The sequence below is a fragment of the Myotis myotis genome, unplaced genomic scaffold, assembly GCF_014108235.1.
Source record: "Myotis myotis isolate mMyoMyo1 unplaced genomic scaffold, mMyoMyo1.p scaffold_m19_p_20, whole genome shotgun sequence".
Taxonomy (NCBI): Eukaryota; Metazoa; Chordata; class Mammalia; order Chiroptera; family Vespertilionidae; genus Myotis; species Myotis myotis.
The window spans coordinates 2,038,379-2,058,807 of NW_023416325.1; the positions used below are offsets into that span (position 1 = coordinate 2,038,379).

At 39.6% G+C, this 20,429-nt stretch overlaps 1 protein-coding gene and 1 pseudogene across 1 annotated transcript in view; one reads left to right on the top strand and one right to left on the bottom strand.

Annotated features, from left to right (window-relative positions):
- The window catches only part of TTC28 (tetratricopeptide repeat domain 28), a 379,564-nt gene that overhangs the window by 191,275 nt on the left and 167,860 nt on the right, over positions 1–20,429 (top strand). The gene's annotated exons all lie outside the window — the stretch shown is intronic.
- LOC118678215 lies at positions 7,815–8,773 on the bottom strand (annotated as a pseudogene).

Sequence of the window (20,429 nt, forward strand, 5' to 3'; positions counted from 1 at the left end):
TAGGTGACCCCTGTGAAAGGGTTGTTCGACCGCCAAAGGGGTCGCGACCCACAGGTTGAGAACCACTGATTTAGAGAATGCCTATTTCTGATTAAGTACTACAGGTTTAACTCATGTGTGCTGATTGGACAGCAGGATTAATAGTACTAGGTTAATATACATGATGATCTCCCTCTGAAGAACTCAACATATTTTATATGTCTCAGCACATTCACTATTTTGACTCTCAGACATCCTTGTTTTCTTCTTGATGTACTTTATTTCTCTTGGTGACAGAAAGAAGTGGACATAGGGAAAGGATCACAAGAAAGCAATGATTGGGTCTCCCACCCACCAAATTTCAGATATTTTCCCTTGCCTTGTTCCCATTTGCTAAGTGTAATTTGCCCTGGCACCTAGCTGTTTTAGTGTCCTGAATAGCTATCAAAAGGAATGGATTTCCCAGCTTATAAAGTTTTTTCTAGATTGATATGCCAAGACTAGACTTTGGAATGCTGGAGAAGCCTTTCCAGGAACTAGAAATAAAAACCCAGCCGCTTTTTCTTCTCTAGAAACCAGTGTTTCTGTGTAGATTGCCAGCAGCTTCTTTCAAGATACAGAATTAAAAATCATAGAAATTGGAAACAGGAAAGGTACTGTAGGTCATTTAGCCTGGCATTTAGTACAATACTCTGCTAATCCCTCACACGCACATAGAAAGATAATTGTCTATTATACAAGATAATTGTCTCAAATGAATATAACTTGGCAACTCAATATCCTGGCCTTCTGATTTTGAGTTTAGAAGTAGTAAAATAGGAAAAGTACCTTAGTTGATGCAACTCTATTAAAATCTGAATGCTTCAAAACCTTCATTCAAATACACACAACTCATGTCATCGTTGAGGTGTTGTCATGTACTCAGTCATTCTGGTGGGGTTTGGCTTTTATAGGGTTAATGAGTCCACAAATTTCACATGCTTAATAATTGTGTGTATCAGTTTTCTGTTGCTTAGGAATGCTGCACGATAAAACAGTCACAAAACCACAGGGGTTTACAACAATATACATTTATTTTTGCTTACATATCTCTGGTCAAAACTAGGCTCAGTGGGACTTATATATTTGCAATTAGCTGAGGTTATCTGGGTGGTGGCTAGGTAGCTTCCCTGATCTTGTCCAGCCTCCTGGGACAACTGTGGGTCACCCTGGGCATTCTCTAATTATGTAGACAGAGGGGCAAGTGCTTGGCAAGCTTCTGCTTGTATCACATTTGCTAGCATCTTATTGGACTAAGCAATTGAGCTTGACTTAGCCAGAGTCAGCACCACATCCTCAATAGGGGACGTGAAGAATTACAACTGTCAATGCAATCACTCTACCACAGTGTGATGGCTTAATTATCTCACAAATGAGCATGATTGAAAATGATACACCCAGGTTATAAATACCTTAATATGTATTGTTTTCTATTGCATTCCTTTTGAGGAAGCAATGAACTTGTCCTCTAAAAAAAAAGGACAAAGGGTGACTAGAATCAGTTTACCTTGTACTTTCACATTTTTGTTTCCATTTAATTCCCACAAAAACCTACAAAGAGGAATTACTTTAATAACTCTAATAATTATTGTTATCTCTGAAATATTTGGACTGCCTCACCTCTATCTGGGTACTATTGAAGAAATGATGAGAACTTTTAAAGGCCATTTCTACCCTAAGATTCTTATGATTCAGTGGTTACTACGTACATTTTCTGAGTATATATATCATTTACTATGTTATCTTGGCCAAAACAACTTGGACTTTTTGTTTCAACATTACTCTCTCCATTTGTCTTGTTCCAAGAATTTTAAGGAACTTTTTAAATTTAAAATTTTATTTTTCAATTACAGTTTATAATCAGTTTTATATCTTATTAGTTTTAGGTGTACAGCATCGTGGTTAGACAGTTATATAACTTACAAAGCGGTCCCCTGATAGTTCAGGTACCCACCTGACACCATACATAGTTATTGCAGTATTACTGACTTTGTTTCCTATGCTTTACTTTATATCCCTGTTACTATTTTATGACTGCCGATTTGTACTTCTTAATCCCTTCACCTTTTTCACCCAGTCCTCCAACCCCTCTTCTCTCTGGCAATCTATTAGTCTGTTTCTCTGTATCTGTGAGCCTGTTTTTATTTGTTTTTTATTTTGTTCTTTAGAGTCCACATATATGTGAAACCAAGAATTTTAAGTTGATAAATAAGTTGATGTAGGTCAGTTATCAACAACCTAGCATAGGAGATGATTTTTGAGTAGCGCTACTGGTCATTTAGCAAAACTGTGATATCATAACAATAGCTACTATTTACTAAGCCTTTTACTAAGTCTCTCTTGTATCCCACGGGATACATGCAGTTTCTCCTCTCATCCGTACAGGAAGCCACAGAAGTAGGGAATATCATCTCTGCTTTGCAGATATGGAAATTCAGGTTCCTTCCCTGAGGAAACATTTCAGTAGGTGATCTGGTACCCACCTCTTCTCATTTCTTTCTTCCACAAAGACTGATTGGGAGGGAGTGAATGAGCAATAAGCCATTTGAAAAGCTATAGTGACTAGTTCCTCATGTATGCCAAAAAATATCAAAGGGTGGACACGTGGTATGCGTGAACTCACAAAAGACATTTGCTTGAAATTATAATTGAGCAATACATCAGTTTTTCAGTTCCATTAATTGTGTAATTTGTGCAAGTTGCTAATAATGACTTCTCAAAGTCACATTTTAAATATGAGCACAGGATATATAGATGTATGTTGAACCATTTCTTTTAGGCTATTTGTGAAATATCTGTTGCAGATTCTATTTTACAAATACTATGTGTTTACATATTATCTTATTTTTAAGAGGCTCATGGATAAAGTAGATTATCTTATTGAAATCACCATTTTGTAGGTAAAAAAAAGAATATTGGTGGTTTCATATGTTTTGACTTAATATTCAGTACTGTTATCTGTGAGAGAAAATGAGGAATCACTCAGAAGTCACTAGAGATATTTTCATCCTAGACCTTGTTGTTAAACTTCAAACCCATATTTCTGACTGCCTTCCCTTCAACTCTACCAGCGTGTGTCATAGGTGCCTGCAGTTCATCAGGTCTGAACCCAAGCTCTTCATCTCTTCTCCCTCCTTTGTGATCTCTCCGATTCTCCTGGCTCCCTTGATGCCCGTGGCAGACACCTGGCAGTCATGCTAGCCTCTCACATCCTTCACAGTGAAGGCAGTCTTCAGGCCCTATCCAAGCTGACACGCACAAGCGCACACAGGTTGATATACCTCATACATATGCAATATATGTGTATCTGTTTATAGCTTTTAAATATCTTTTGTTCTCCTTTCCAAGAAACCTTCATCATCTTCCCCTGAACACATTTAATTATTATTTTTTTGCTTATTTCTATGTTCCACAAATGATGGAAGGCACAACAATCTCTGAGTTGGTCCTTTTGCCTACCCACTCTCTCCTTTTTTTTTTTTTTTTAAATTTTTTTTAAAATATATTTTATTGATTTTTTACAGAGAGGAAGGGAGAGAGATAGAGAGTTAGAAACATTGATGGGAGAGAAACATCAATCAGCCGCCTCCTGCACATTTCCCACTGGGGATGTGCCCGCAACCCAGGTACATGCCCTTGACCGGAATCGAACCTGGGACCCCTCAGTCCGCAGGCCGACGCTCTGTCCACTGAGCCAAACCGGTTTCGGCCACTCTCTCCTTTTGATCCATTTCCCCTAAGACTTCAGAGCAGAATTTCAAAGTGCAAATCTACCAGTGACTCACCACAAATCAAAGTCTAACCTCATTAGCCCTGGCCCTTCCTGATTCAGCTCCTAATTGCCTTTCCAGGACCATTTCCGACTATTCTGTTGGTGGATCCTCTCTTCTAGCCGGAACTAACCTCCTACTCTTTTGTCCTGAGATCAAGCCTTAGATTAAATCTTCATCCTCTCTGCTCAGCGTTCCCTAAATGCTGCGTCAACATGATCTCTTGCCAGATAGACTCCGAGAAGGGTTTAATGAAAAACATTGTGTACCCCAGGTTCATTGATCTATCAACATCACTCCATTAAGTATACAAAGTACTACATTCTTTTATCTGTTTTGTTCCACATGTATATAAAAATAGACACAGGACTTACTGAGTAGTGTAGATATAGGAAAGTAGGATGATTATATGAAATAAAAGACAGACTGCATCTGTATGTGGTAAAATTATACCAGTTCAGAATTGAATGTTCTTTTTAAAGAAAAAGTAATGTACATATTTTTGATTTTTTTGGCTTACTATTCATTTTTGTGTCACTAGCCATGAGATATTTATTTCAGACTATTTTATATATAATGTATTGTCATATGTGAAGCACAAATGTAATAGCTTTATTATTTAAACAAATTTAAATTGAGATATAATTGACATATAAATGATATTAAGTTCAGGTATACAACATAGTGATTTAATATCTGTATACAGGTTGGGGCAAAAGTAGGTTTACAGTTGTCCATATGTAAAAAATACAATAATTAATAAACAATACAAGAATAAACTCTGTTTTGCAAGCTCACAACTATAAATCTACTTTTGCCCTACCCTGTATATTTTGAAATGATCACCATAATCGGCCTATTAACATTCATCACTATACACTTATAAATTTTTTTGAATGATGAGAACTTGTAAGATTTGCTCACTTAGCAACTTTCAAATATGCAATACAGAATTATTAACTATTGTCACATTACATCCCCATGACTTATTTATTTTATAATTGGAAGTTTGCATTATTTTGTCCATCCTCCACCTCCCACTTCTGGCAACCAGTCTGTTCTCTGTATCTATAAGCTTGCTTTTGTTGTTTTTAAAGTCCACATATAAATGGAATCATACAGTATTTTTTTTCTCTATCTGACTTATTTTACTTAGCATAACACCCTCAAAGTCCATCTATGTTGTCAGAAATGGAAAGATTTCATTCATTTTTATACGACATATATTCCATTGTTCATTCCATATCTTTCTCTGGAGACTCATCTATCAATGGGCATTAGGTTGTTTCCATTATCATGGCTATTGTAATAATGCTGCAGTGAATATAAGGGGTGCATATATCTTTTCAAATTAATGTTTTTGTGTTATTTGGATAAATAGCCAGAGGTGGAATTGCTGAATAACAAGGTAGTCATATTTTTAATTTTTTGAAGCCCCTTCATACTGTTTTCCATAGTGGCTAATGTTTGGTCAGTCCCTGCCTTAGGACTTAACAGTGATTTGTATATAACATATGACTCCTTGGAATCCGTAGCAAATGGCATACTTATGCCTACATCTGTTAGTCTAGGTCTCTTCATTAAGACTGATTTTATTCTATACATACTTTTAACTTTAAGAAGGAAAATCTCATAGTTATTTGTATCAAAAATGAAGCTATAGGAATAGGCTATTAGTTTATATTAAGTTTCAGTGACTAAAAGATATTGTGGATATATGAGACTTACTTGCAATACTTTGATATGGATAAGAGAAGATCAAAGAAACAAATTGGATAATGAATATATTGCTTTGAAAAATGTAACTTTAATTTAGCCTTGCTGCAGTGTGGAAAACTCTATTTTTCTAGTTTAGTGGCTCAGAACTATTGTTTGTATAAAATCTAATTTACAAAGTCAGTAGCTGAGATAAACATTTGTGTCAGATACAAATGGCTGCAGGGTTGTATTAGTTGTAATAGTTCAAGCTGTGGAACTACCCTGATGTGACAAATAAGAGCCACTGGGGGCTCTCTGCTCGAACGATGACGTGAACGTTGCCTTTTGCCTCCTCTCACAGTATGCTGAGGGAGATTTTAGCCCTGATTTTGCTTCCAAGTACTGATTTCCTTCTCGTTGTTATTATTTCACTATAGTAAGAGAGAAAAAGAATAAATATCTAAAGCCTGAAGCTGTTTCATTTGTTTTTCACATCAAAATTTGTTGATCCCATGTAATATAAGTTTAGTTAGAAATCTTCTGTTAAAATATTTCTGATACAGAATCTTAGAATATTAGATCTCAAAGGACCTTAAAGATCATCTAGCGCAGTGTTTTCTGGACTGAGATCTAACTGTATTTTGCAAGATGTTAGAAGGTGTTCCAATAATAAAAGGGTTTTATGGGCATAGTAAGTGCCTGATATCCAGGGCTAAAAAGGAAGCTTAGTAGGCTTCTTCCTGTAGGAGTTCTCAGAGTTTTAAATGTGCTAAGGTGCTTTGTTAATCATAAAGGGATTAAATAGAGGGGTTATATAAGTAGGGAGAGTGACTCAAACTTATTGGAATTCTTCTTATGTGGAAAACCTATTAACATCTATCAGAAGGATCCAGTTAAAATAGTAACACAGACTATGCCTCTTTGCTGCTCAGAACCATGGAAACAGGTTCCCAGCTCACAAAGAATAAAAGCCAGGGTTCTTTTTTAAAAATATTTATTCATTCATTTATTTATTTATTTATTTATTATTTTATTGAATTTATTGGGGTGGCATTTTTAAATAAAATTATACTGGTTTCAGGTATTCAGTTTTGCAATGTATCATCTGTATATTGTATTGTGTGTTTACCACCCAGAGACACAACTCTTTCCATCACCATTTATTCCCCCTTTACCTTCTTTTACCTCCCCCCACACCTCTTCCCTTTGGCAACATCATAGTATAGACGAATGGATACAGAGAACAGACTGACAGTTGTCAGAGGGGAAGAGGAAGGGGGCTGGGTGAGAAGAGTGAAGGGATTAACCACAGAAGAAAATGAAAGACTCATGGACCCAGACAAAGCCAGGGTACTTACTGAGGCCTCCAAGACCCTTCAAGGTTTGAGCTCCTGACTCTCTCTAACCTTTCTTGCTTCTCCTTTCCCTGCTACAGGCACACTGGACCTTCTCAGTGAGGCCTTCTCCGATTATCCCATTGCCAGTATTCTCTATCCCCCTCACTGCTCTTTTTCTCCATAGCACACAATGTCTTCCATTATACTAACTCCATCGTTGCCTTATTTCAGTTTTTATTGTCTGTTTCCTCCTACTGGAGTGTTGTTCAATGACAACGGAATTTTTGTGTATTTTGTTCTCTGTTGTACCTCTAGCATCTAGAATGCTGCTTCACACATAGTAGAAACTCAACAACTGTTTGTTAAATGAGCTAAAATGTCCTTGAGAGAAATCAAGAGTCTCTATTAGGGTAATATTCCTGAGACTTGGAAGAAGGCACAGATTTTTATCACTCCATCCCGAGTGGAGGAGAAGAGGCACAGTAGAGCTGGAGGGTCCGCTCTAGGAAGTCCCTGTGAGGAAACAGCCATGTTATGATCTTGGACCGTGAATGTGGTGCCATTTTCCTTTCTAGGACCAGGGGAGGGAAGGGGAAGTAGGAGGAAATTAGGTCTGAGGATTATGGAATACGAGTAGGTGGTATTGCTCATCTTACTGTGCTACACTCTCCTGTAGTCACAACCGGTGTCACATGAAAGGACAAGGGCAGCCCTCTGGTGTGGTCTAACAGCGAACCCTTAGTCTAAGCTGATTTGGTCCTGAGTCCAGGAAACACTGGTCTGTCATTCTTTTAGCTTGTATTTACAGTACACCAAGTCATGCCAAACAAGGTAGACAAGGAACAGTTTTATTTGAGGGATGTTATTTCTCCAGTGACAGATTTTACTGTGTGTGTGTGTGTGTGTGTGTGTGTGTATGTATGTGTGTGTGTATGTGTGTTTTAAAGAAAAACCAAACAGGCTTGATTCACTTTATTTTTCTTGTATAAAGTTATGTGGTGGCCAGAGCTGAAGCCCAGGTCCTCTGCACAGAAACTCTAGTGTGGGTCTTCGCACAGGAGGTCAATGAATTCCTCATAGGGACACTTGGTGAACATGGTCTTTTTCTAGAGGTTGGGAGTGAGATAGCTATAGGTCTTGGATATGACATCAGAGGTGGCCTTGGTGAAGTTACCTAAAGTGGCAATGCAGCCCCTGGCCGAGGTGTAGCAGTTGTTGATTCTGGCCATTATCAGCAACTTCATGGGCACAGAGGCTGACACGATGCCAGTGCCCCTGGGGGCAGGGATGAGGTGCACAGCACAGCGCCACAGTGGCCAGTCACCTTGCAAGGGACAGTCTGGGGCTTGCTGATCTTGTTCCCCCAGCAGCCTCACCCCACAGGGACAATAGAGAGCTTGGCCAGGATGACGGCCTCTCAGATGGCAATGGTACTTCTTTGGAGCACTTAACGCCCAGACCAACATGTCCATTGTAGTGCCAATGGTGACAAATGCCTTGGACTGGGTCTCTAGCCAATGTGGGTCTGCATTTGCACAGGAATAATCAAAATCTTATCCTTAAGGGATGCCCCCAGGAAAAAGTCAATGATCTCAGATTCCTTGATGTGCAGGGAGAAGAGATAGATCTCCTCCAGGGACTTGATCTTCATGTCCTTGACCAGATGGCCCAGTTTGGTGATGGGAATCCATGCCTTGTCCTGGACCTTGCCTTGCAAGCTTTGCAGCCTCAGCCTGGGCCAGAACCTGGCCACGACCTGGCCTCCATTGCAGAATCTCCCACGGAAGCCCCTGCGATCTCCCAATCCAGGGCCCCCTGGACCTCCACGCCCTCCCACAGCACCTGTGCCATCTGCCATTTGGTGCTTCCTCAGAGAGGAAGTGTTCTGTTTTGTTTTTGAAAAGCTTGTTCACTTGTTTTCAGGATTTTGATATAATTTCACTTTTTATTTTCCAAATCCATCATGTTAAAAATGAATTCCTTTTTTGTTTTTCAAAAAACAATAAAAGGCAAGGTTGGAGACTCAGTGCTATAATAATAATTCTAGTTCTGGCCCCAAAGAAATAGACTTTTATCTTTTAGCTGTCTGGCTTGTTGGGATTCCTATCACATATTTATAAAAAAGAAATGAGAAAACTTTTAACCCTGTTCTTTTCCAGATGGGTAAAATACACAACTTTTGTTTCCTTAGCTAACGAGACTGGATAGTGTCCTGGAGAATTAGTCCATAATTTGTCCCCTTTAATGCAAGATGTTATAATACAAAATCACAACTACTAATTTTCCACTTCTACTCCTGCTTCATAAAAAGAGAATTGTTTAGAGGTATGTTTATGTCCCGTGAGATTATGCTTTAGGGCATGATTGCCCTAAACAAAGCACAAGCTCTACGATTCCTAATAAATTATTACATCTTCCACATCTGTTCTTGTCTTTTCTCTGAAGCATTCATCCAAGAGAACACAGCATTAACTGAAAGTACCAGAGTCGTGGGAAGACATTTTGCTGATAAATGCATTGACAGTTGATTTGTTGTGATTAGAGGAAAACCTCAGTGGTAGAGGGCCTGGGGCTAAAAACTGACTTTCTTTCTCTTCTGCCAGACAGTGTCTCCTTCTGCCCATTCCCCCTTTCCTTGTGCTTTCCTCTTGAGAGAAATCATGTGACCCTGTCACTACAGTTTTTAATGCCAAATATCTAAGTGTCTTTAAAATGCAGCACAACACTTTTAAAGGCAAATAGTGAAGTAGTTTCATCTGACATTTCCATTATAACTGCTCTTAGTGGATTCTAGACATCATACATAAAGGTGGAGAGCTGATTCTTTTTTAAAAAAAATCATGATGCAGACCCATTGAGCTGTCTTTTCATATTTGGTGCTCCATCCATTGAACATGCAACACATTTTTTTTCTTAGAAATGTGATTTGATCAGAGAATATCTATAATAGTCTGGACTAGATTTTTCTAGCGTTTGTCTTATATTTTAGAGACACAGCCATTTCTCATAGTTTTGTGACATACCTATGTATTGCTGAACTAACATCAATTGCTTTGTTATCTCTAGGACTGTGAATCCAAACTGGAAAAAAATCCCCACACAAATGTTAAGTTGCCATCATTACTGTCAAATTGTTCTTTCATATAGAAGTTAAAATTGTATTCTCAGACTTTGTATACACTATTTGTTTTTAAATCTTAGAATTTTTTTTTTGTTGTTGTTAATCCTCACCCCAGGATATTTTTCCATTGATTTCTAGAGAGAGTGGAAGGGAGGGGGAAAGACAGAGACAGATTAACATCGATGTGAAAAAGACACATCGATTGGCCATACAGCCTGCAACCGAGGTATGTGCCCTTGACTGGAATTGAACCCGTGACCCTTCAGTCCGAGGGCCAACACTCTGTCCACTGAGCTAAACCGGCTAGGGCTAAGTCTTAAAAGTTTTATTAAATTTATTTTTACTCATGCATTAAATATTTAATGAATACCTATTATGAGCTATAGAATAGTGTATAATGATTTCATTGCAGTTGGTGATCAATCAGCCAATGTGTTTCTAAAACCAATAGCTGAACCATGTAACTAATAACTTCTGTTGGGGAGGAGCAGAGGGGCAGAACATTGATCTGGGCTTGTTGGATGAGTTAACTACCATCACATCTGTCCCTCTAGTCAGGCTCTGCTAGAGGATAGTGCCAGGTCTTTGGTGGCTTTGATCACAAACCTGCGTTTCCCCTAATGTCCACATCTTTAAAAGCCGCCAGCAGTGCTCATGGAGATGAAACTGGCAATATGAAATGAGGGGAAAATAGATTCCAGTATTAAACTTATTGCAAATGAAAATTTTTTTTCTGGTTTCAGCTATTTTCATTTAGATAAGCTTCTAGGAAGATGAGACAACACCATCTGCATTTATGGGTTTAATCATGGCAGTTACAGCTTAACTACCTGGCTTCAGTATTGTGGAGAGGCATATACCACCATCCGCCTCTTCCCCTCCTTTCTTGATTTTGCAGCCATTCTCAACTCAGTACATTTTAATAGTTGGGATATAAAATCGCATGTGTGGCATGTTTAAATAATTGAAGACTTCATCATCTTATTTTTCAAGTGATATACTGAAGCTCTGTTTTTGTGAGGGAGTTGTAGCTGATCTTAACCAATGTCTCTAGCTACTCTGGGTAATGGGACAGGAGTTGTTGAAAATCTGTTGGAATTACTCTATGAAATGATTTGAAGCAAAAGATAGAAATGAAATTACTCCAGTGTTGGCCTAGGGCTGTTCTGGAAAGAGTTGTAGCATGTTACCATGTAACTTCCTCATGTGTACATATTATGATTCTGAATATTTTATGCCTCTTTGAGTTGTGTTCTCATTGCATATAGTACAATTTAATTTCCTCCTCTTAAAAAAAAGAAGAGGAACTGAGTGGAGAATGTCTTATAGCTAATAACCATTTGTTTTGGTGGTCTAGGAGAAATGCTGATGAACTTTGGTTTTAATAACACTGAATATGTAATAATGAGAGAGAGAGAGAGAGAATGAGAAGATGTTTTTGATCAGGGAATTTTTTAAATGGATAGTGGAATGGAACCACTCTATCTCATAGCCCTTTTCATATTTCAAAGCATGCATTTTCTCATGTTTTAATATTGGTTAGGATAAATATTATTGTCCCATACTTAGACTGTGTACACAGCTCAAAAAAGGTTAAATAAATTGGTTAAGATTGCTCCGTTAATTATTAATCATATGCCGCCATATATTTGTGAATCATTTTGCATTTTAGTAATGAACACATATTATATTTTTGTTTATTTTAACAGTGTGAGTCAGGTATGGAGTCCAGCTCTCTCATTCCCATCTATTCTTCTAAACCTGGTGTTGGCAAACTTTTTCAGTAAAGGGTCAGGTGGTAAATGCTAGTACTTTAGGGTTTTGGGTCCAGAAAGTTGTAATTACACACCTCTGCTATGGTAGCATGTGAAGACAGTCATAGATAATAAATGAATGGGTATGGCTATATTCCAATAAAACTTTCTCCCTCCCCCCCCCCCCCCCAATAGGTGGTGAATGGGATTTGGCCAACCCTTTCACTGAACCAGTAGCTTCTAAACTTCTCCTTACTAAAGGGCCTTTTATGGTTTCCATCTGTGAATCTTCCAGTCCTCCATATTTTGAAAGTTAGACTTTCAAACACACCCAATATTGAATAGTAATGAGTTCGCTCTCTCACACTGAAATGATCAGTATGAATAATCATGTGACTGGACTGTGCTGATGAAATTCCAGGCACAGCAAGGAAACATGACCTGTAGTTAGACTGCATAGTTTACAGTTTCCTAGAGGCTTTTGAAATCTTGAAAATAGTTTATGAACCTCCACAACTTGTCTTCCAGGACCATGATTTGCCATTACTTACATTAGACACCTCTCTTATGTGTAGAATTAACTTCCTAGTTGAGTGTTAATTGAAGTGTTACAATTAAGTGGCTGGGAGTCCTCATTTTAATCTTGAGTAAAACCTCAAAGATGCTGCTCTGAGGATAGTGAATTGGTCTCAACATGAAATAGCGAGTGAGAGGCTGGTCTTCAGCCTGACCTCTGAGGTAATGTCTCGGAACTGAGTTTTCAATAAAATAGATAAAGGATTTTTATTAAGTTTCCTGAGCTGGAAACACATCCATCCTCTCATTTTGCTGGACAATGTGTTTACCATTAAGGGCCTGCCAGCCTCGGTAAGAGCTCAGGGCAGCCATGGAGGGCATGCCGCAGGGGAAGTGAAGCTTGGCTGAATCCCAGTTGCATCACAAGTCCTGGCGGAGGGGCTGCCCTTTTGCCCTTGTCCTGGGGAAATTCATCAGTTCCTAGGGCTGCTAGAGATTGTACGACATTATCTCATCCAGCCTCTGACTCCAAGCAGGACTTGACTTACATTATCTCTGGCAAAAGAGAATGTCTTCATGTACTACTTGTATCATTCAAAATTAATCGTAAAGATGTATTTTCTAAAATTACCTGTGGGAGATTTTGTTCTACCTAATCCTACAATCTGCAGGGATGGTGAGTCACCTTGCTAACCTATGGGAAGTAATGATAATAAGATAATTAGAGCTTACAAATTTTTGAGCGTTATCTATGCAGATACTGAAGTAAAAACTTTCTATGCATTCACTTACTTAATTCTCAAAGCTATCCAGTGGGGCAGACACTGTTCTTGTCTTCATTTCGCAAATGAGAAAACTCAGGGTTAGAGCTCCCAAGCGGCGGAGTTGGGATTTGAAACCAGGGTTTGTCTCATTTCACAAGCTGTGCTCTCAACCTCTGTGTTATTCTGCCTTCACTAGTTATGGTACTTGGTTTGTTTTCTAATTGTGTGTTTCTTCTGGGAATAAGTAATTAGGCTATATAAATAATTATACGATGCAGTGTAAATGGAAGGATTTGGGGGATTAAGGAATTAATGTTATTCTTATAAATCCTACCTAGTATTAATTAACATGTGCCGTACTTATGGTTGGAAGTATTTATTTATATGGTAAAACTGGTGTAAAAGTAAACAGTTTGCATAGTTCTGCATTTTCTCCCTTTGCCACATACCCCAAACTGCTTTAAGTTTTAGTTTTTTCTTACTATGTGGAAAAATAGAGAAGCTAGACTAGAGAATGATCAAGCCCTCGTGGAAAGAGTTAGGAAACATACTTACTAGAGAACTATGATTTGAAATAAAAGTGTGGACTTTTACTCTTGGCCCCATATGAGTTAGGCGCTTCAAAGGTTTACAAGACATTTTGGGTGGGATCCTTTTTCTCTCCCTAAGTGAGCATCAATGGAAAACAAACTCCAGTGTGGCTTAGTGGCTGTATAATAGGAAGGGCAGAGCTGCAACCAGAAAAATGGGATCACTCTTGAACTGAATAAAAAAAAATTACCTCTTTATTTGGTTAGTGCATATAACAAGGTATATATGGGTTATCTTCACAATATTTTTGTAGTTGGCAGTGTTGAGAATTGTGTTCTGTTTTGAATTCGAATGTCCCCATAATTTAAGAGTACCTCTGGAATTAACTCCCATTTTTCCATGGCATATAAAAGTCTGAGAAAGTAGTAGAGATTAAAGTAAATTCAGCCCCCAGCCTGGCCCCTGGTTTCCAGCCTGGCTACAGGGCGAACTGTCAGGGAGATAGATGGGGCTCTAAGGTTTCCTGGAGTTTGCAGCCATGTGTGGGCACCACATGTGGTGTGTTCAGTGAATACAAATACAAGAACACATGCTGTTTCCATTAGGGACACTTCAGACCCCTCTCTGTCCCCAGCCTTACTGCAGAGTTGAATGGGTCATTTATCATAGGCCACTTACTGATACTGACTGGCGTTCAGGCCCTGCTATAAGTAAGCAGCAAAACAGTGTGACTTAGTTCTTTTAGAATGCTTACCGTATACTGATACTATTTCTTAACAGTTCACTTGTTCATATGCAGAGAAGAAGCATTTAACTAGCTGCTTATAGAGTGGAATGTATTTAAAATGCAAATCTGACTATGTGTCTACCTTCCTTAAACCTTTCAATGAGTTATGAGAATCAAAATCATTCAAGACTGGGTTCTGTCTTCTCTGCAGCCTCATCCCTTGCGATTACCTCTAGAAGGCTGAACTGCTGTTCGCTCTGCACATATATAAGTTTTGGCCTTCCCTTGACCTCTGCTTCTCTGCTCATTTTGTTGACAAGGCCTTTCTCTGCCTTCCTTGTCAAAGTAAAGCATCTCATTTTATAAGACCTAGGTCAGATATCACCTCCTCCAGCAAAGCCTTCCCTAGTTCTCTCTCCCCAGTCTGGGCTTGGCATTTCCCTCTGAGTGCTCAGAGAATGGTGAGCTGTCATCTGTCAAGGCAGCTCTTCCCTCACTCTATGGAAACACGGTTTCTCTCTCATGGTGTGAGCAGCTTCATGTGCCCAGCCCAGTGCGTCTAGCAGGGAGGAGGCAACCACTTCGGATTCTTGAACTGAGTTGAACTGCCTTGTAAGCAACTCTGAGCCTCACTCAGGCCCAGTCACATATGATTCTCATTATATTCCTTATCCCAGTGCCTTACACACCCACACCATGAGAAAGTTCAAGCTGAAGAACTGGCCGACAGTGTGACTCCTTCAATTTTCCATGATTGAAGAGCCCAGATATACAAACCGTACAATCTGTTTTCCTCCGTGAGTGTTGTCTCCGGTGGCCCTCCCAGGCACCTAGTAGCCACACCATCTATTGGTTGCATTTCGGAGAAAAATAGTATCTTAGAAAGAGTGCCTGGTATCTCGATGATCTTATACAGTTCCCTGTTTTATTTGGCATAGCTGCCCAGGGTCGGACAGATCTTGTCCTCAGCCAGGGCTCTCATAAAATTTCTCACTGCTTCAGTGTGTGATTGCGTGCTGTCCACTTTCAAGAAATGCATTTTCTTCCTAACCAGGTGCTGGGATGTATGCAGAATGGTTTAAGAACTGTTTTCATTGAGGTATAGCACATCCTCACCTTTAATTCTCATTATTTTTACTAGTTTGCCACACTTCGTCTTTTTTCTTCTTGTTGTTTCTTAAGGAGGCCACATAGCACAATGAGAAAAATAGGAGCTTTGAAGTCTGAGGCCTGAGGTGCAAGCCGAACTTCACCACTTCCTGGATTGTGATTGACTGGCAGCTTAACCCCTTTGAGCCTCAGTTTTCTCATTTGAAAAATGGGGATGGTTCCTATGTCATTAGGTTGGTGTGAGGATTCACTGAGATAATTTACACACATAAAGTGCCAAATACTTGGATCGCTGTGATCATTACCACGTGCAACTAGGCTGGGGTCTATTGGGGATATAAAGTACTGACACTTGAAACAAGTAAGTAGCAGTTATAAGGTATAATATGGAAGGTGGCAAGATTAGTTCCTCGAAGAATCACAGAATGTTTAAAGACCAGAAAAGAGCCTTAGAGGCTATCTAGTTTGACCCTCTCCCCTAAAAAACAAGGTTTAAGTTCTGACTTAACATTATCTGTATCACCCAGATTCACTTCCTTATCTGTAAAAACAGGGGAAATCATGAATATGTATTTTTCTACTTTGTAGAAGTGGCTTACGGGTGTAATGAAGTCATTACTATTTGCTAGCAAATAGTATTTGTATAGCTGTAATTCTGATTAATAGGAGATACAGAATCTTCCTACTGAATTTTGGTTTTATATTAAGTATAGTTGAAGACTATGATTTTTCCCCCTCATGAATCATGGAAAACTGTTAAAATAGTTATTCAGTTCTCATACATCTGTTAAAGAAAATTTCTGCTTCTGAACATTATCAAAACCCCAAAGGGAAGCTACTGTTCCCTGCCATTTGTGAATGTAAGCAAGACTTCAGAAAAACAACTTTCCACAACATAAAAATGAAGTTCTGGCCTGCTTTCCCTTTCTACATTCTGCTCCAGCGAGCTCTAAGGGCATCTGAATGATAACTGCTTTCTCTCCGTACATAATGTCTCCACTTGAACTTATCTTGCTTTTAGGCATGGCACGGGCAACATCAGGCTGGGCACTCTCAGTAGACCTCCTCCTAGGTGTGTGGGGACAGGCAGCTAGATCACTTTCACTTCACTGAGCTGTGAAATTGACACCAAATTGTGCCATTAGCTTATTTCTGAAGGGTACGTTGTGCTGGATGGTCTCTTCCTGCTTGCATGGTACATGAAAAAAAAAATGACAAGATAAAAATGTCCCATAAATGAACACGAGTGAGGAAATTTAGATGTAATTTGTCATGAGTTAAAACATTGAATAATGTATCCAGAGCCCCTGGAAGCAGAGGTGCTTCGAATTCAGAGCATGTATTTAGTACTCGGGGGAAAGAAAATGGAGAGCTTTGGGTTTCTCTTTTGAAGATTTTGAAGATTTTCATCTGCCTTCTTTATACCCTGCTAGCAAGAGAACAATCTTTTTTTGCAATCAATTAAGTCATCCAATAGCACTTATCTATATGTTCACTAATTTATGTGTGGTGGTGTGTTTATGTTGAGCCTTTTCCCTCCCCATAATTAAGTCCTTCTTTGTCTACCCTTTGATTAGAAAATCGAGATACCTTCTTTCTCAGTAAAATCTTCCCCCTAGGTATAGTTGAAAGGTGGTGAAGAGTTACTGTAAATGTGGTGGTTGGAAGAGATTTCTCTGAATGGACTCCACATCATCCTGTGAGAGCATTCTGCATGGTGCTGTTCTTTATCGAGCATTTGTGCTTTCTGTTTGCTCTTCTCCCAGATGTCCACTTAGCTTACTCATCTCCTCCAGGCTTTTACTCAAACCTACTCCAAACCTACCTGTCTGCCTCTCTGCTTTGTTCTCCCCTCAGAACTATTGCTGTGTAACTTATTGCCATGTTTACTGCTTCTTGACACATGATATATTTTACAATTTAACACATCTGAAATTGGGGGTGTCTAACAACCAAGGACATCTTTAATTCTGAAAAATATGTATATTAATGTCTTCATTTTATTTTTCTCACCGCTGGAATATAAGCTCCATGTGGCAAAGAGTTCTATTTATGTTGTGCATTCTGTATCTCTAGCGCCTATAACTGCCTGTCACAAAATAGGTACTCAATAAATACTTGTTGAATGAACTGTCTAGCTTCAAGGGACTAGGGGGAAAAGCTATTCTACATTTATTCCTCTATCCTTGTGTCACCCTCTGCTTCTCAACTCCTGTGCACAGGACATTTCCATACAACAAATAGTCAGCCAGGCAAAAATGGCAATAGTACCACAATTGAGAAATCCTAGTCTAGAAGCAGTGAGAGGTGATGGAGGTGGAATAAGATCTCAAGGAAGATTAGCATCTTCTTCAAGGCAATTGCTTCAGGAGAGGCTATTCATTATATGTTGTCAGGCAAAGGAAGACTAACCCCTTGGGAGTCTGAGGTCCTTGGTTACATCAGAATATGCCCATATGTCTTCATTCTTTTTTCCAGGGGCCCATTCCTTCATAGTCAGTGCCAGAATTAGTTTCCAATAATCTGAAATCTGGGTTCAGAAAATAAGGGCTTCTTTCAGGACAGTCATAGAAGCTTTCTGTTTTCTTATCCTGACTTTAGGCTGGGAATTTAAAGTGCTAAGTTCATAATTTTCTTTTTCAAGTTCTTTACCATCCTTAGAAGTAACCAACCAAGCCTACAGTCTTGATAATCTATTTTCATTTATATGGCAGCAGCATTTTGGTTATCCAAAGTGTTGTCCTTTATTGGCATTGAGTTCAGGTGACTGTAGGGAAGAGAGCGGGAGAGACAGAGAGAAACATCGATGTGAGAGAGAGACCCATCAATTGGTCACGAGCCTGCAACCGAGGTATATGCCTTTGACCGGAATCGAACCCAGGATCCTTCAGTCTGAGGGCTGATGCTCTATCCACTGAGCCAAACCGGCCAGGGCAAGGTTGTTTTCTTTTCTGGACAATGAAAAGACAAAGAACTTGCCCCTGGTGTGAAGGTGCAGTCCTGTGTGGCAGTCACCTGTGAATGCATTGTAATAAGTCTTGTCTGGATCTCCTGAGTGAGATTTAATAACCTGCAGGAAGCTTCAGTGGGATCTATACGCCTTTCACAGCCAGCAGAGCTCTATGGGACTGCTGCCTATCCCAAGAATTCTGCCTCGGCCTCTCTGCAGAGGGCCTTTCCGTGGCCAAGGACTTTTGCTTTCACTCTTTGACTGTCTCTCTGGTCCGTCATACTGCCTTGGGTTGCTGTGACGAATGCATTTTTCTTGGTCAGGTTTTGTCACCTTTCACAGTAGAAGTGATGCCAGTCGGAATCTGCTGTTGCGGGACGTGGGCTACTGCTACCTTGGCTTTTTCATTCTGTCATTTCCAACTGGTGTCTGTCATCTGGTGACCAGCCTGGAGAGCAGGTTCCCACTACTTGAATATCCGTCTGGAGCCCAGACACATTGTGTGTGCGTCCTATTTACTACCACATCAGGAGGCAGTCATTAGAGACAGAATTGTGCTCTTCTTTAGAATTTTCAAAAAATTTAAGCATCTCAGTGTTTTAATGGAAGTGTAATTCTCAAAATCTTCTCATTGAGAGGGGAAAACATTATCATTTATATCTGGTACAAGAGGAAATTTTTGAGAAATTGAGCTGGGTCTAACTCAGAATGAGGCTTTCAGAGTTCTTGCCATCCACCCTGAATGCTCATTCTTAACTCCTGACTTGCCGGGGTCCAACCCCAGCAGGTCCAGGGGTCCCCAAAGGTGTGGACGGAGTTGGCGAAGAAGGAGGGACACGGAGACAGTGTTCAGTTGATCAGCAGCCTAGCCAGGATCTCCAGCCAGGATCTCCAGCCAAGTTCTGGTCTGGATCTCCAGCGAGGTTCTGCTTAGGATCTCCAGCCAGGGTCTGTGTCCATGTTCTCTTGCTAGGTTCTCCAGGTTCTCCAGGTTCTCCAGCCAGGTTCAGTCACCAGGTTCTAGTCAGGTTCTCTTGCCAATTTCTGTAGTCAGGTTCAGTCCAGGATCTTTTGCCATGTTCTCTCCAGCGAAGTTCTTCTGTCTCTAGAGAACGTTCTGTGTAGGTTCTGTGCCTCCTGGTTCTGTCTTCTTCTTAGTTCTGTATTCTAAGTTCTGTGTTCTAAGTTCTGTGTTCTAAGTTCTGTCTTGTTACATCTGTATTTATACCAGTTGATTCAATCCTATCAATCTCTATTACAAAGGTTAGGGCATTTCTTATCTCCATTCCAGGGAGTAAAGATTATGTAGCTTAAGCATGATTGTTCATAGTTAAAGTGATTAATTACCCGCCTGGCACTTAGTTAAGAGGTTTTATTCCCTCCCTAACTTCAGGGGAAAATCCCTACCTGGGGAAACAACCTTTTTCAGAGACCTTGGTTAAAACACATAGTGCCAAGAAGGTGAGCAAACATATTAAGAACAGTATGCCATATATGCCAGGTCCCTTGAAACAGCAAGCATGGACCGGCTCCCGGCACTGACTCATGTGCTTGTAGAGTGGAAGGGGTGCCGGGGATCCAGTTTTCATGACCAGCAGCCCTTAGGAACATGCTTTTTGCTTCTCACTCTACGAAACTGTTAATAAGGTTGGTATGAGGACTCCTTTACTTTAATTATACAATCTCAAATAAATAGGAGAATAAGAAAATAGTGAAATTACTCGAATCTGGAGTGTTTAATATGCTAGTTGATTCCATATTTTATTTGTTTACATTAGAATAGGGCTCAGGTGAATTGAATAGTTTTAGAGTTGGCCTTTGCTGGGAACAGTTGCTAATAGTTCATTATGATAGCTGCTAAAAATTAATTACCTTCTTGACCCATTTGGTCCCTCTTGTTTTAGCTAGCTTAACTTAATTTTTTTTGGTATGTGTTTTATTTTATTTTTTTTAAAATACATTTTATTGATTTTTTACAGAGAGGAAGAGAGAGAGATAGAGAGTTAGAAACATCAATGAGAGAGAAACATCGATCAGCTGCCTCCTGCACATCCCCCACTGGGGAAGTGCCCACAGCCCAGGTACATGCCCTTGACCGGAATCGAACCCGGGACCTTTCAGTCCGCAAGCTGA